Source organism: Gracilinanus agilis, chromosome 4 (genome assembly GCF_016433145.1).
Source record: "Gracilinanus agilis isolate LMUSP501 chromosome 4, AgileGrace, whole genome shotgun sequence".
Lineage (NCBI taxonomy): Eukaryota > Metazoa > Chordata > Mammalia > Didelphimorphia > Didelphidae > Gracilinanus > Gracilinanus agilis.
This window is the reverse complement of record NC_058133.1, coordinates 107,625,929-107,639,704: the sequence shown is the minus strand read 5'-3', so window position 1 is coordinate 107,639,704 and position 13,776 is coordinate 107,625,929. Positions and strand designations below refer to the sequence as shown.

The following is a 13,776-nucleotide window of genomic DNA, read 5'->3' as shown; positions in this document are numbered from 1 at the left end:
CCACCTTCCATCTGTCTCTTTGAAAAGGGTTTAAAGTGATGTCTCCTATATTTTACACATAATAAAGATTGCTTGGACCTAATTGCTTCTGCAGACCTATGCAAATGATGTGTGTATGAGTGGCCTCTTCATTTCGGATTTCCAAGGCTTCAACTTGTGTTCCTCAGACTCCTGGCTGGGACAGGGAGTTCCCAGAGGTGGAGACTGAGGCAGCTTTGATGCTGCATCTAGCAGAAGTAATTTGAGCTAGGCAGTGAGGAAGTCTAGAAGGAAGGGATTACCATGCCAGTCCAGGAAGGAGGGTAGGGATGGAGATAAAGGTTAAGAAGAAGATGAGTGGTCATCTACCCGGGGACTTTCCCTCTCTGCTCCCTGATCTAGTCAGACTCAGTGATGCTGTGACAACATCTGCCTCCCCTTTCCATAAATAAAAATATCCCCTTCCCAGATCTTTTCTCTTTCATTGGCCCTCTGGGCAAATATTTCATAATGTGGGCTCACCCAATTGGGCACAGCGCCAGGCTGGCTGCCTCAGGTTGCATCTCTTCTCCAATCCTGTGGGGAGACCTGGGTGGGACTAGAAGACTCTCCCTCTCCACATGGGAGGTAGCAGAATTACTCAGGTCGATGGCATCAAGGAGGGAGCCACCTATGTCTGACGGTTCTGGGAGCAAAGGGCTGCCCAGTGGCTGAAACTAAGCCACCCTGGCAGCATTCAAAGGGTTAAAGCATTAAGGCCCGTCAGCCAGCATGTGTGGCTGTTAATGATTGCTACCCACCAGGGACCTGGTGAGTATTAAAAGGAAAACCTTTTCTCTATTCCTGGAGTGGAAAGAAGTCAGGGCTAGAGGAGGCAGAGAAGGGACTTCTAAGAGGCACTGAGTGAGTATCTCTGTCTACTGTTGTGTGTGTGTGTGTGTGTGTGTGTGTGTGTGTGTGTGTGTGTGTGTGCTGTTCAAGAGTACAGGGGGTGGTGGAGACATGACAATGCCAATACGTGTGACAGATTGTTCTTTTATTATAACGGGATGCAAATCCTCAGCTTTGGGCATCATCCCTATTTTTAACATGAAGTTAGGAGAGGAGATGCCATCGCCGGCATGTATTTTAGGCAGAGGGGTGGCTGGAGCCCCAGACTTCTGTCCTAAAAGAGAGACAATGGTCTGTGTGGCTGCACTGCATAGGAAACTGGAGCCGCCTTCCTTACCCCCTTCTCAGCCATTGTCTCCAGAGAGGAAGACGATAGGCTTGGGATAGGGGAAGCCAGCAGGGCATCTTGCCTGGTGACAGGGGCATTGACCCCCCCAGATATGAAGGGTTTAGCTGGAATTAAGCCTCTGAGGTTAGGGCAAGGTATTGTGTGTGTGTGTGTGTGTGTGTGTGTAATAATTCAAGTGACTTTAGGAAAGCTGCTGTCGGCTGCCCTTTCTCTTTGTGGGACAGGTGGCCCAAGAGCCCAGAAATTTGCCGTGGAGAGACTTGCCTGAATCTGGGGAGAATGTAGAATCCCCCACTTCCTAGCTCCAGGATCCTTCTAGTAAGACTTACACATGGACTGGCCTAAGCTGCCCCAGGGACAATGTGGGCAGCTTTATTCTTCTTTGTGGGGAGTTTTCGGAGCTGGTTCACTCAGCAGAAGGTCGGGGTGATACAACATTGAGCAGTATGGAGAGCAGAAGAGTTGGCTTGCTCCTCTCTTGGCTGGAATCCCATTTGCCCCTCTGCCCCTCCTCTGGGAAGGAAGTGCCATTGATATGTGATCGTGTGGAGAGATGAGCCTTTCTGGGAACCTTGGGGGAGGGAGGGAGGGAGGAAGGGACGGCTTGCTATCACCCATCCTATCTCCTCACTGATTTGGACTGTCTCCTGGCTTAACTTCCCTTCTCTCCCACTCCCTTTGCAGGTCATTGTGTCAGGGTAGAAGCTTATGCCGTGGGAGGAAGGGGTAGAGTCGGGTGGAAGTTGGGGAATGGCCCTGAAGTGGGAGCAGGCTCACAAACCCCATTGTGATTGGTTGGCACCTCCCTCAGACCCTGCCAAAAGGTCTGTTCTTCCCCACACTGGGGCAAGAGTGGCAGCGGGGAGCCAGGCACCCGCCCTGAGATGGGCAGCAGCTGCAGCAGCTGGAGGCTGTCTCACCTGTCAATGAGCCTGTCATTGGCCAGGGCTTAAAGTCTATTTACCCCCTGGCAACTGCCTAGCGGGAGGCTGTGGGAAGAGCCCCGTTGGCCAGCCACAGTGGGAGCGCCACACCCCCCTGCTCCATCTTGGTCTTGCCGGGCTGGGGCAGGGGCTACCCTACACTGCTGCCTTCCTGTCCCAGTGCCTGGGGAGGATATATTGCTTTTGTTACATAAGCATTGTCCTCGTGCCTTCGCTCCGGCTTGGGGGATTTCTTTTCTCCTTTTTCTTCTTTCTTCATTTCTTCCTCCCACTGGCCAGAATCACCCATGGGCACTCTGGGCAGCCTGGTGCCCTCTTGGGTCACATGCTGTTTGTTTAGGGACAGGCTGTTTTCTCGTGATCAGCCCAGGGGAGGAGGGGCTGTCAAAGAAGGGAGCAATGACCCCTGTTGCCCCTGGAAGCAGCATTCATACAACTTGTACTGTCTTCCACGGGCAGTCTCCTATGCCTCAGCTCCATCTCTTAAGCACCTTAAGGTGGGGCAGCTAAGTAGCTCAGTGGATAGAGTGCCAGACTTGGAGATGGCAGGTTCTGGGTTCAAATATGACTTCAGACACTTCCTAGTTGTGTGACCCTGGGCAAGTCACTTAATCCCAATTGTCTAACCCTTACTATACTTTTCTGCCTTGAAATTGATATTTAATATGACTTCTAAGACAGATAATAAGAGTTAAATTTTTTTTAAAATCCTTTGAGGCTCAGATCAGTTGCCACCTCCTAATAGTAATAACAGCTAACATTTGTGTGGCATTTACTATGTGCCAGACACTACACTTAGAGGTTGAAAATTATCATTTCCTTTGATTCTCAAAACAGCTATGGGAGGTAGGAAACTGAGGCAAATAGAAGTTGTGTGACTTGCCCAAGGTCACACAGCTAGAAAGTTTCTGAGGCTGGATTTGGACTACTGGTCTTCCTGACTCCAAGCCCAGGACCCTATCCACTTTACCACCTACAAGAAGCCTTAACTGATCCTCATCCTGTCATGTCATATGCACCAGTGGAAGGTAGAATCCTCGAGGGCAGGGACTTTTGGTCATTTTGGTCTTGGTAGCCCCAGCATTTAACAGGTTGCTGGTACTTCTTGTTGTTCAGTTGTATATGATTCTGTGACCCCATTTGGCATTTTCTTGGCAAAGATACTGACATCTGTCATTTCCTTCTCCAGGGGCAAACAGAGATTAAGTGATTTGCTCAGGGTCACACAGCTAGTAAATGTCTAGGACTGGATTTATACCCTCTAGGCCCAGCACTCTATCCACTGTGCCACCTAGCTGCCTGGCTTTGTACATAGCAAGCACTTAATAAATCCCGTTACATTGCATTTCATTGAATTCTTCTCCCTTTTCACTCCCTTCAAGAGCTGGGGAGAAGAATATACTTCCTCATTCCTCCCATCAGTATCTACCAACGTTTAGAATTTAATAGTAACCCAAGGAGGAAATGAGGGAAAAACTGGTCTCTTGTGTCTCTCAACTGCTTCCACTTGTTTCCTTACCTCTTCTACCTTAGCTCCCATTTCATTTGCCTAGATTACCTTCCTCCACGTCTGCCCTGGATCTGCTTTCTTTTGGGCATTGATAGTGACAACCTAATAGTGCAATAGACCTGTTGATTATGCAAAATAATTTCAATTAGGCCTTTTGAGGCTGAAGATTTCCCATCTTCCTTTGTTTTTTTATTGGGCTGATAATGAAAATCAGGCTGTAGTCCAGGATGGTGAAGAGGAAAGAATTCTTGGTTCAGCAATCAAATAATCTGGACTAGAATCATGCCTCTGATACTTAGGTGATCCTAGGCAAGTCACTTTTCTTTCTTTGGACCTGTTTCCTCCTCTGCACAATGAAGGGGCCATGCCAGCTCTCCCAGGGCCCTTTTAGCTCTAAATTCCATTATCCCTGATCAGTTACAGCTGCCAGTGATGCTCACCCAAAAAGACATATTTATTAAGACTTAATTAGAATCTTGCTACAGCCCTCTTTGTTTTGGACACCACCTTCCATCCCTGGCAGTTTAGATGGGACTAGAGGAAGTGTGTACCCATGGTATAGACGGAAGAATTAAGATCCAAGATCCAGAGTCACAGGGCAAATTGGGGCTCTTATTAGATTCTTCAGCCTGTATTCCACCCACAGGCAGGGATTGTCTGGCCCCATCCCTTTGTCTCTTCCCAAAGGAGCCTCTTAGCTAATAAAATGGGAGGGTGGTAGTTCCTGCCATTCTAAGCCCTTGGTAGACAAGCTCCTTTGACTACATGGGAATCTTCAGCAATCTCTTTCTTGTCAGGAGAGATTTAAAATTTCCCAGTGTCCCATCTGTGGCTAACCTGTTTCCCCTGTTCCTAGTTCATAGGGCAGGCTGGAGCAGATCCCTTTTCTAGGTGGGATAGGGAAAATATTAGAGGATTACAGATACAGAGCTGGAAAGAAATTTAGATCATTTAATATAAACCCCTCATTTTATAGAGAAGGAAACTGAGGCCTGGAAATGGAAACAAATGACTTGACCAAGGTCATACTGGCAGTAGGTAAAAGAACCAGAATTTGTATTTTGGAATAGAAATGGAGGTGGTTGGGGGCAGCAAGGTGGCTCAGTGGTTTGAGTGCCAGGCCTAAAGAGAGAGAGAGGTCCTAAATTCAAACCTGGTCTCAGACATTTCCTAGCTGTGTGACCTTGGGAAAGTCACTTAACCCCCATTGTCTAACCCTTACCACTCTTCTGCCTTGGAACCAATACATAGTATTGATTCTAAGATGGAAGACTAAGAGCTGAAAAAGGAAAAAGAAGAAATGGGAATGGTCATAGGTATCCAGGCCTCTCCCTGCCCTCAGACCTTTTGCAGAGAGAAGCAGGGAGGGTGGGAGCTCTAGAATGAGAGCTTTGTCTTGACACTTTATTTTCTCCCTCCCTCAAACCCACCTGCTGGGCTGCTGCAGAGAAGCTGAGGCCTCCTCTTCCCCAGACAAAGCCTCCCCTTTGTAGTGTCTTATCAGGGTCCTGGCTGCCTGGCTGGGTGGGGGAGCAGGAGAGGAGGGGCTCAGAGGCCATGGAAACTGTCTGTCCAATCTCTCAGTGAGATGCCTGTGAAGCGGAGGGATCGGGCGTATGCGTACATGTACCATATATGGCAAGAACTTCTCCACCTCTTCTATCTATAATAAGCCATCAATCCACAAATATGTATTAAGCATCTACCAAGGAAAGATTCTAGGTTGTGGGCTATGACTGTTATGAGGAAGTCGAAAACTGAGTTGCTGCCCAAATGAGACATTCAAGCCCTCTCCCAACATAGCAGAAACGTACCCACTGCTTACAGGGGAAGCTCAGAACATCAAGACATTTATATACTTTGTCCCATCACCTGGCCTTAGGATTAACCTCACAATAAAGATGCAGAATCACAGCGAGCTTTCTGGGATTCCAGACAAGCATGCAGGAGAAGGTTAGCTTCTTTCACGAGTGACATGTTCTGTCCCAAGAAGGATTTAAAGATCCTGAATCATTAACTCCTATCCTTCCTTGGTACAGTTGGGGAAACTGAGGCCCAAAGAAGACTTGTACAATTTCACATAGATCCAAATGTAGAATTCTTTCCCCTAGACTAGAGCTGTGTGAATCTATCATGTAATTACCCCCCCACCCACCTGCTTCTTCCCTTTGCTCTAAGCTTCTTGAGAACGTATCTTCTCCCTTTTCTACATGGCTGCTTGAACAGATGGGTGAGGGCATTCTGCCCTCTGCATGGGCAAGGCTCCAGTTATTTAGTGCCATTGTTACTATTGGCACTATAATGGGTATTGTTGGTCTCAGCATTCATATGCAAAGCAACAAAAATGTATTAGGTGCCTACCCTGAGCAGAATGCCCTCCTCAGTGCTAGGTGACATACAGAATTTAGCAAAAATCTGGTCCTTGGTTCAAGGAGATTCTAGTATAGTTGGTGGGATAGACCCCACCACAGACAATACCCTCACCCGTTGTGTCATATTATGTATTATAGTTGAGAGTCGCAAAAGAATGTTATTTGAAGTCTGTTTGTATGAGGAAATTGAGGTAGAGAGCTGCTTGTACCTGGTGAGGAGGCGGCCTGGAAGCAAGAGGTCTTGCTCCCTAGTTGGAGTAGAAATGGAAGGAAGGTCAGCCAAAGCTGGCTTTGTTATGTTCCAAACACTTACTCAGCAGAATTCCTTTTCTCTGGAAAGGGTGGGGTTGCTTCTGTCTTTAGGACATGATTATCAAATCTGTTGACTAAAGGAATGGAAAGAGTTTGTTTTAATGGCCTTTCGCAGAATCTGGAAGTTGACAGCTGGGTTGCCTCATTTTCTGGAAAGCAAGGATTTAGGCTTCAAACCAGAGTTGGATACTCAAGGTGGTCACGCAAACACCTCTGCAGCTGACAGGCCCTGTCTATGTCTACAACCATTGGGAGAGGGAAACTGAGGCAATCGAGGATGGAAAGGAACTGGGACTAGCTCTTCAGCAGGAGATGGCTCAGGGAGATGTTGGAAGCAGGAAAAGCTAAAGCCAAGAGATTGCGACTGTTTCTTTACCTACCTACGTGCCCTCATAGTAAAGGAGAGTAAGAGATACCAGTGTAAGGAAGTATAATGACCAAGAATGTTAACTCTGCTGCTTCCCCTGAGGTCATAGAAGCTGCAGGAGACCTCAAGAGATGATGTATTGGGTTCAGGCCCTTTCTAATAGATAGGACAAACCTATTTGGGTGAAGATGTGTCATTTTGTAATGTGAAGAGAGACCCCTCCAAGATCTGCTTGGTTCTCCATGATTATAGATTTATGGGGTAGCTAGATGGTACAGTGGATAGAGTCCTGGACCTGGATTCAGGAAGATGCATCTTCCTGAGTTCAAATCTGACCTCAGATACTTCCTAGCTGTGTGACCCTGGACAAATCATTTAACTTGGTTTGTCTCAGTTTTCTCATCTATAAAATGAGCTGGAGAAGGAAATGGCAACTACTCCATTATATTTTTGCCAAGAAAACCCTAAATAGGGTCACGAAGAGTTAGGCATGACTGAAATGGCTGAACAACATAGATGAATAGATTTTGAACTAGAAAGATGGGCTCTAAGGTCCATTCCTGGAGACCTTAGATCATAAGGAACCAAGCAGATCTGAGGCACATTTCAGTCAGAAGATGCAGAGAAAAATGGAGAGGGAAGTTGGATGATGATGAGAGTGCATGACTAATTTAGGCTTCCACTCTCCTTGGAGCCCCCTAGGCAGTAGCTTTCTCCCCTTTGCGCTTCCAATTAGCAGCTTTATTCCTTGGCCATGAATTCCAAGGAGAAGAAAGGGTAAGACACTGGACAGAGAATATAAACAGAATCTTTTTAATCTCACCTCTCTTTATCTTAAACCATTTCATAGTCTGGCAAGGGCTTTTACTATTTTAAAGCAACAGGGGAATGAAAGAGCTCTTGGTGCTAGCTATCCCCCAAGGGCAACAGGACACATGGCTAGGTGTCAGTAGGGAAAGATAGCCTTTTAGTTTTCTGCCCCTCTCCCCACCATTGAGGTATGATAAGGGGATAGCAGTGACCTGACAGCTTTGGAAACTCAACCCTATAGCTTGGTCTTGGAGATGTATGTCCAGCCTTCTTAGTAGAAGTTGTTCCACCCTAACTGTGCTAGAAATAACTCTTGGCTTAGGAGATGGAGATAGAGTGGGGTGGAGTGAGGGAGGAAAGGAAAGGAAGCAGAGAGAAGAGGGAGCCAAGAACAAAACTGGGTGGAAGCCACGCAAATGGCCTTGGGCAGGAAGTGGGCTGGGCCTCCTCTTCTAGCCCCCATTCATTTTGGCTTTTAGGTAGCACAGAGGAAAGAGAAGACCATCTCATCCCAGGGGACTCATTCTTGCTCCCTCCCTCAAACATCCAACACCCAGTGTGTATGGGACAACATATGCAGTGATTGCCCCCATGTAGCAACTCCTGGGGTGAGGAAATAGCAGCTGGGAGAACAGAAGGACTTTTGGAGAGTGGGAGGTTGGCTAGGGAAGTGGGTTTTCTGCTTGGAGTGACCGGAGGAGTTTTAGGAGTCAGTCTGCCCAGGATGTTGGATGGAGAAATGTAAACGGAGTTGGGTTTTAATTGGGAGGGAATGTAGAGGCAGATAAGACTGCTGAAAAAGGGAACATAATGATGTGAGCAAACAAGAGGAGAGGAGCAAGGATATGTACCTCCCACTGCCCCCCCCCCTCAACAACTCCTCTCCCTCACCAACAGAAATCCTTTTTGGGGAATGGATAGGGTCGATGATTGGAATTTGCCAGTGACTGAAATGAGAGGAAGCAGGGGTAGCATATGTTGCCCTGGTCACCACCCACCTCTGACTCCTGTCCAGATATAATGAACTGTGTGATCTCAGCAGCCAAAACTATCCTTAGATAGCCAAAGGTCTCAAAGAGAATTAATTCTTCATCAGCAAATTTCCCAGTAACTATAGAAAGAAAACAGCTGGAGAAAAATCAGGCCCCCAAGGTTGGGAATGGGAATGGAGGGGCAGGCTGTTAGGGGAGGAAAAATTTTTCTTCCTCAATTCAGTTAAGGATTTCTTTGTACCCATCCCCATGGGATCATTCATCATCATCATCTATTTATGGGATCTGGACCAAGCAAAGTACAAAAGTATCTGCCGTTAGCTGTTTGGGCCAGACCCTCTATGTGTGTGTCTACATATATAGTTTCATGTGGAGTCAAATCATGGAGTCATAGAATTAGAACCCGAAGGGCCCTTAGCGATTATCCATTGATAATAGTATAGTTCAGTGGGTTCAGAGCTGAATCCAAAGAGTAGTCCTTAATGGTTCAATGCCAGTTTGGAAGGAAGTCTCTACTAGAGTGCCTTAGGAAGTTCTTGGTGTTTTGCTAACAGTTTTAGCAATGATTTGGATAAAAGTATGTATGTTATATTTATTAAATTTATAGATGACACAAAATAGGTAAAAGATATCAAACATACTCATTGATGAAATTAGACTTCAAAAAAACCTTAATGAGCTAGAATGCTGGGGTTAAGTTAAAACAATTTGAAATATAATATGCATAAATGTAAAATGAGAGGCAACATGGCCTCTACTCAGGGAAACTTACCCACATTAACTGTAGTGTCTATCACTTTTAGTTTCAAACTTAGATGATGCAGTTCTGAAATCTGCCCTTTCACCTCTCTTCTCTTATCTTCATGGGTTTAGATTCTAGGTCCTCTCCACAAACAACCCCACCTTAGTTTACAGTTAGTAATCATATTCTCATATTTTCTTTATAATCAGATAAATTGTATTTGTTCCGGAATCACAAAACAGCTCGGGTGTCTGTATCTCTCTAGATTACCATGCTTGTTGACACTAAAAGTTTCCCTAACAAATGTCTCAGAACTCAGCTAGAAAGTAACTACTTCTCAAAGTAACTATAACTTGGAATTCTGAGCAGATTTAACTAAGCAACAAACCTTAAAGGAACAGTACATTGTAGCCACATTGTTGAAGGTGATTCCCCTATTGGGAGTTCACTAAATCTATGAAATCATTGCTCTGGACCTAAAATGCAAAGGCTTAAACTTAAGTTTAAAAAAAAAAAAGTAACTTCACGAGCATAAGATGGGGGCAACTAGGTAGCTTCGTGGATAGAGCAACAGGCCTGGAGTAGAGATGATCTGTGTTCAAATATGACCACAAGTTCTTCCTAGCTGTGTGACCCTGGGAAAGTCACTTAACCCCAGTTGCCTAGCCCTTGCTGCTCTTCTGTCTTAGAATTGACTATTAATTTAAGACAGGGTAAGAATTAAAAAAAAAATCATAGAGGAACAGAGTTGTGACTAACCCAGGGCCATATATAGCAAGTGTGGTAGGGATTGGACTTGACTAACTCTTTCTACCACATCATACTACCTCCCAAAGGAATTTCCAAGAAAAAGGAAGTAAGACAACATGTGGAGGATTGTATTCAATTCTGGGCACCCTATTTTGGGAAAGGCATGGATAAGTTGAGGATAATGAGAATGGTGAATAGCTCCTTAATTAAAAAAAAAACAACAACAAACAACTTTACCTTCTGTCTTAGAATCATTTCTAAGTATCTATTCTAAGACAGAACCAATTGGGGTTAATTGACTTGCCAAGGGTCACACAGACAGGAAGGCACATTTGAGCCCAGGTCTTGTCCCCAGTCCCCACCCCCAACTCCAGACCTGGTGTTCTATCCACTAAGTCATCTTGTTGGCCCTCAGGATGATGACTAGCTTTTTTATTCTTGCCACACAAAGATTGGTTGAAGGAATTGGGGATGTCTAACTAGGAGGCTTGCAAGGGGGTGGGAGAATATTAGCTTTCTTCAGGTACTGAAAGAGCTATCCTGTGGAAGAGAGGTTAATTGCTCTGCTTGGCTCCAGACAGTAGAACTATGAGCAATTTGAACCAATTGCAAAGAGGCAAATTGAGGCTTTATTTGAGGGAAAAGTATCCAACAATTGGAGCCCTAGAATGTTTCAGGTGATGGATAATGAGTTCTTCCTCCCTTGAAGTTTTCCAGCAAAGGCTAGATGACCAATTGTTGGGAATATTGGAGAGAAGATTTTTTCCCCCAAGTAACAGTTAAACTAAATGACTGTCGAGGTCCCTTTTCTCTCTGAAATTCTGTGTTTCTGTGCCACTTTTGACCTTGTGTCTGGCACCAGAAATCCTAGGCAGTGACAATTTCCTGGAAAGACAGGGGCTAATCATGTATATACACCTGTTATCTCAATGGTTATTATCTCCGTAATGAGGACTGTCGCTGACTTTGGGGCTGCCAGTATCCGTGACCTTAAACTGTAGAGGGTGAAACCAGAGAAGGAGGCATTTGTCTGAACTTGGAAAGTTAAAAGAAAAAAGGGAGACCTGTTTTGAGTTAGCTATATTAAGGGCTTCGGAGATCACTCTTGTCCAAATTCCCTCTGCCCAGAACCACCCTCAATCAATCAACAGGCCTTTATTAAGAACCTGTTATGTGAAAGGCATTGTGTTTGGAACTGGGGGTTCTAAAGCCCAAAATATAACAGTTCCTGCCCATAAAGAACTTATGTTCTATCAGAGGAAATAAGATATACACATGTAAATATATAAAAAGGAAGGGGAGAGGTAGGGAGGAAGGAAAGGAAAGAGGGAGGAAAGGAAGGAAGAAAAGAGGGAGAGAGGAAAGGAAGGAAGGAAGGAAACATTTATTAAGTACCTACCTTGTTCCAAGCATTGTGTTAAGTGCTTTACAAAAATCATCTCATTTAATCATCACACCAATCCTGGGTGGTAGGTATTCTTTTACAATTAAGAAAATAAGTAGAGATTTAGTGGCTTGCCCAGTCACACAGCTAATGAGGATCTGAGGTTAGATTTGAACTCAGGTCTTCATAACTTCTGTCCCAGAACTCTCTCTACTGCCACCTAGCTGCCTACTTGTACAGAACTTTCTATCTTGGTCTCTGTCTCTCGGTCTCTGTATGTCTTTCTTTCTCTCCATCTCTGTCTCTGTCTCTGTCTCCCCTCCTTTTCCCTCCCTCCAAAGTGGAAAGGCATAGTTATAGGAAAAGGTGTGTTGTGTGGGAGGAATAGCAAGTGGTCTGGATTAGAGAATGGCTAGACTGTGGAACATGTGAGCAATGTAGAATAAGTCTGAAAAGGAAGATTAGAGCCAGGTCAAGAATGGCTTTAAAGGCCAGAGAAGTTTGTATTTGACTTGTGAGATAACAGGGAGTTATTGAATAGATGAGTTGACCTGGTCATACCTACAATTTAGGAATGCAGTGATCCCTCACCTATCTCAGGGCCCCTGTGACAGGTGAAAATCCGCAAAGTAGTGGTGTTATACTTATTTTATTATTTATATATATTTTAAAGCTTTATAAACCCTACCCGCTCTCCTATAAACCTTTCCCACACTCTTGTAAACACTGAGCCAATCAGTGCCCAGGATACAGAACACAGTGTTGGTCCTGTGATATAGCAAAAACTCTGATACAGAGTTAGATATATATTTTTTAAAAACCTGAGATACAGTGAAGTCATGATAAATGACTGTACTGCTTTGGCAGCTAGTGGAGGATGAATTCAATTTGCACTGAGTTTTGGCTACCTTATATTAAGAAGAATATTGGGGATATCTAGGTGACTCAGTGCATAAAGAGCCAGGTCTGGAGACAAGAGGTCCTGGGTTCAAATATGGCTTCAGACATATTTTGTTCAGACACTTCCTAGCTGTGTGATCCTGGGCAAGTCTCTTGACTCCAATTGTCTAGCCCTTACTGCTCTTCTGCCTTGAAACTAAGATTTAGTATAGATTTTAAGACAGAAGGTAAAGGTTAAAAAAAAAAAAGAATATTGATAAATTGGATCTCATTCAGAGGGAGGGTGACTGGGATAGAATTAGAGCTGGAAACTATTCCCTTTGAGGATGAGTAGAAGATTTGAGAGTGATTAGTCTGGAGAAGAAAAGAAATAGTGGAGGGAGGGAATAAGGGGGAGGGGACATGATTTTTTGGGTTTAAGTATTTGTGAGAGATCAGATTTATTTTGCTTGACCCAAGAAGGCAAAACCAGGTAGATGTTGCAGAGAGGTTGGTTTTAATGTAAAGAAAAACCTAAGAATTACAGGATCCTTAAATGGATTGGGCTACCATCTAGAGACAACCTTACAAGTAGGGAGAAGAAGGCAGGCTAAAGAGAAAGACAAATAATCTTGTCAGGGCTCCTGAAACAAGATAGTTATTTCCTCAGGGCTTAAATAAGGCTTTTCCTTCTTCAAGAGCTCTCATATGAAAATATGTGCTTTAAGAAAATTATTACATTCATAAAGAAAAGATTGATCATTCACTATGCTCATCTGTGTTGAGTTGTTAGTGGAGTTCTATGTTTTAAGAAGGGTGTTGACATATTTTATCTCATTCAGAAATGGTCAATGAGCATCGGAAGCCATGCCCTGTGAGGAGAGTCACCATGACCCTAGAAGGCAGAACTAAGGGTTATGTGGATATTGATAGAAGGAAGATTTTGTTTTGATGTAAGGAAAAACCTTCCAACAGAGATGTCTAGAAGTATTACTGGTAGTAGTAGCAGTGGCTTGGTAGTGTTGTTGTTCACTCTTTTCAGTGACTCTTGGTGACCCCTTTCAACATTTTCTTGGCAGGATTACTGGAATAATTTACCATTTCCTTTTCCAGCTCATTTTACAGATGAGGAAACTGAGGCAAACAGGGTTAAGTGACTTGCCTAGAGTATATAATTTAATATGCCAGGTACTCTGCTAAATGCTTTATTATTATTATCCCATTTTGTCTTTACCAAAAACCCTGAAGAAACTGAGGCAAACTGAGGTTAAATCATTTAGACAGCTAAATAAGTATCTAAGGCCAGATCTGAATTTAGGTCTTCCTGACTCCAGGCCCAGGATTCTATTCACCTAGCTGGCCCACATAAGAAACTGACTACTTATTGGGGTTATTGTAGAGGGGACTCCTGGTCAGACACTTTTTGGGCTCTGTAGTCTCTTCTATCCATTCTTGCTATGAGAAAGTCTATAAAAAGGCATGTATTCTGGGAGGA

General features: G+C 44.4%; 1 protein-coding gene across 1 annotated transcript in view; it reads left to right on the top strand.

Annotated features, from left to right (window-relative positions):
• The first annotated feature begins 815 nt into the window (after positions 1–815).
• Positions 816–13,776, top strand: part of PLEKHA6 (pleckstrin homology domain containing A6) — an 86,446-nt gene continuing 73,485 nt past the window's right edge. The window contains exon 1 of the mRNA XM_044673655.1: positions 816–882. The gene's annotated coding sequence lies outside the window, so the exon portion shown is untranslated. The remainder of the gene's footprint in view (positions 883–13,776) is intronic.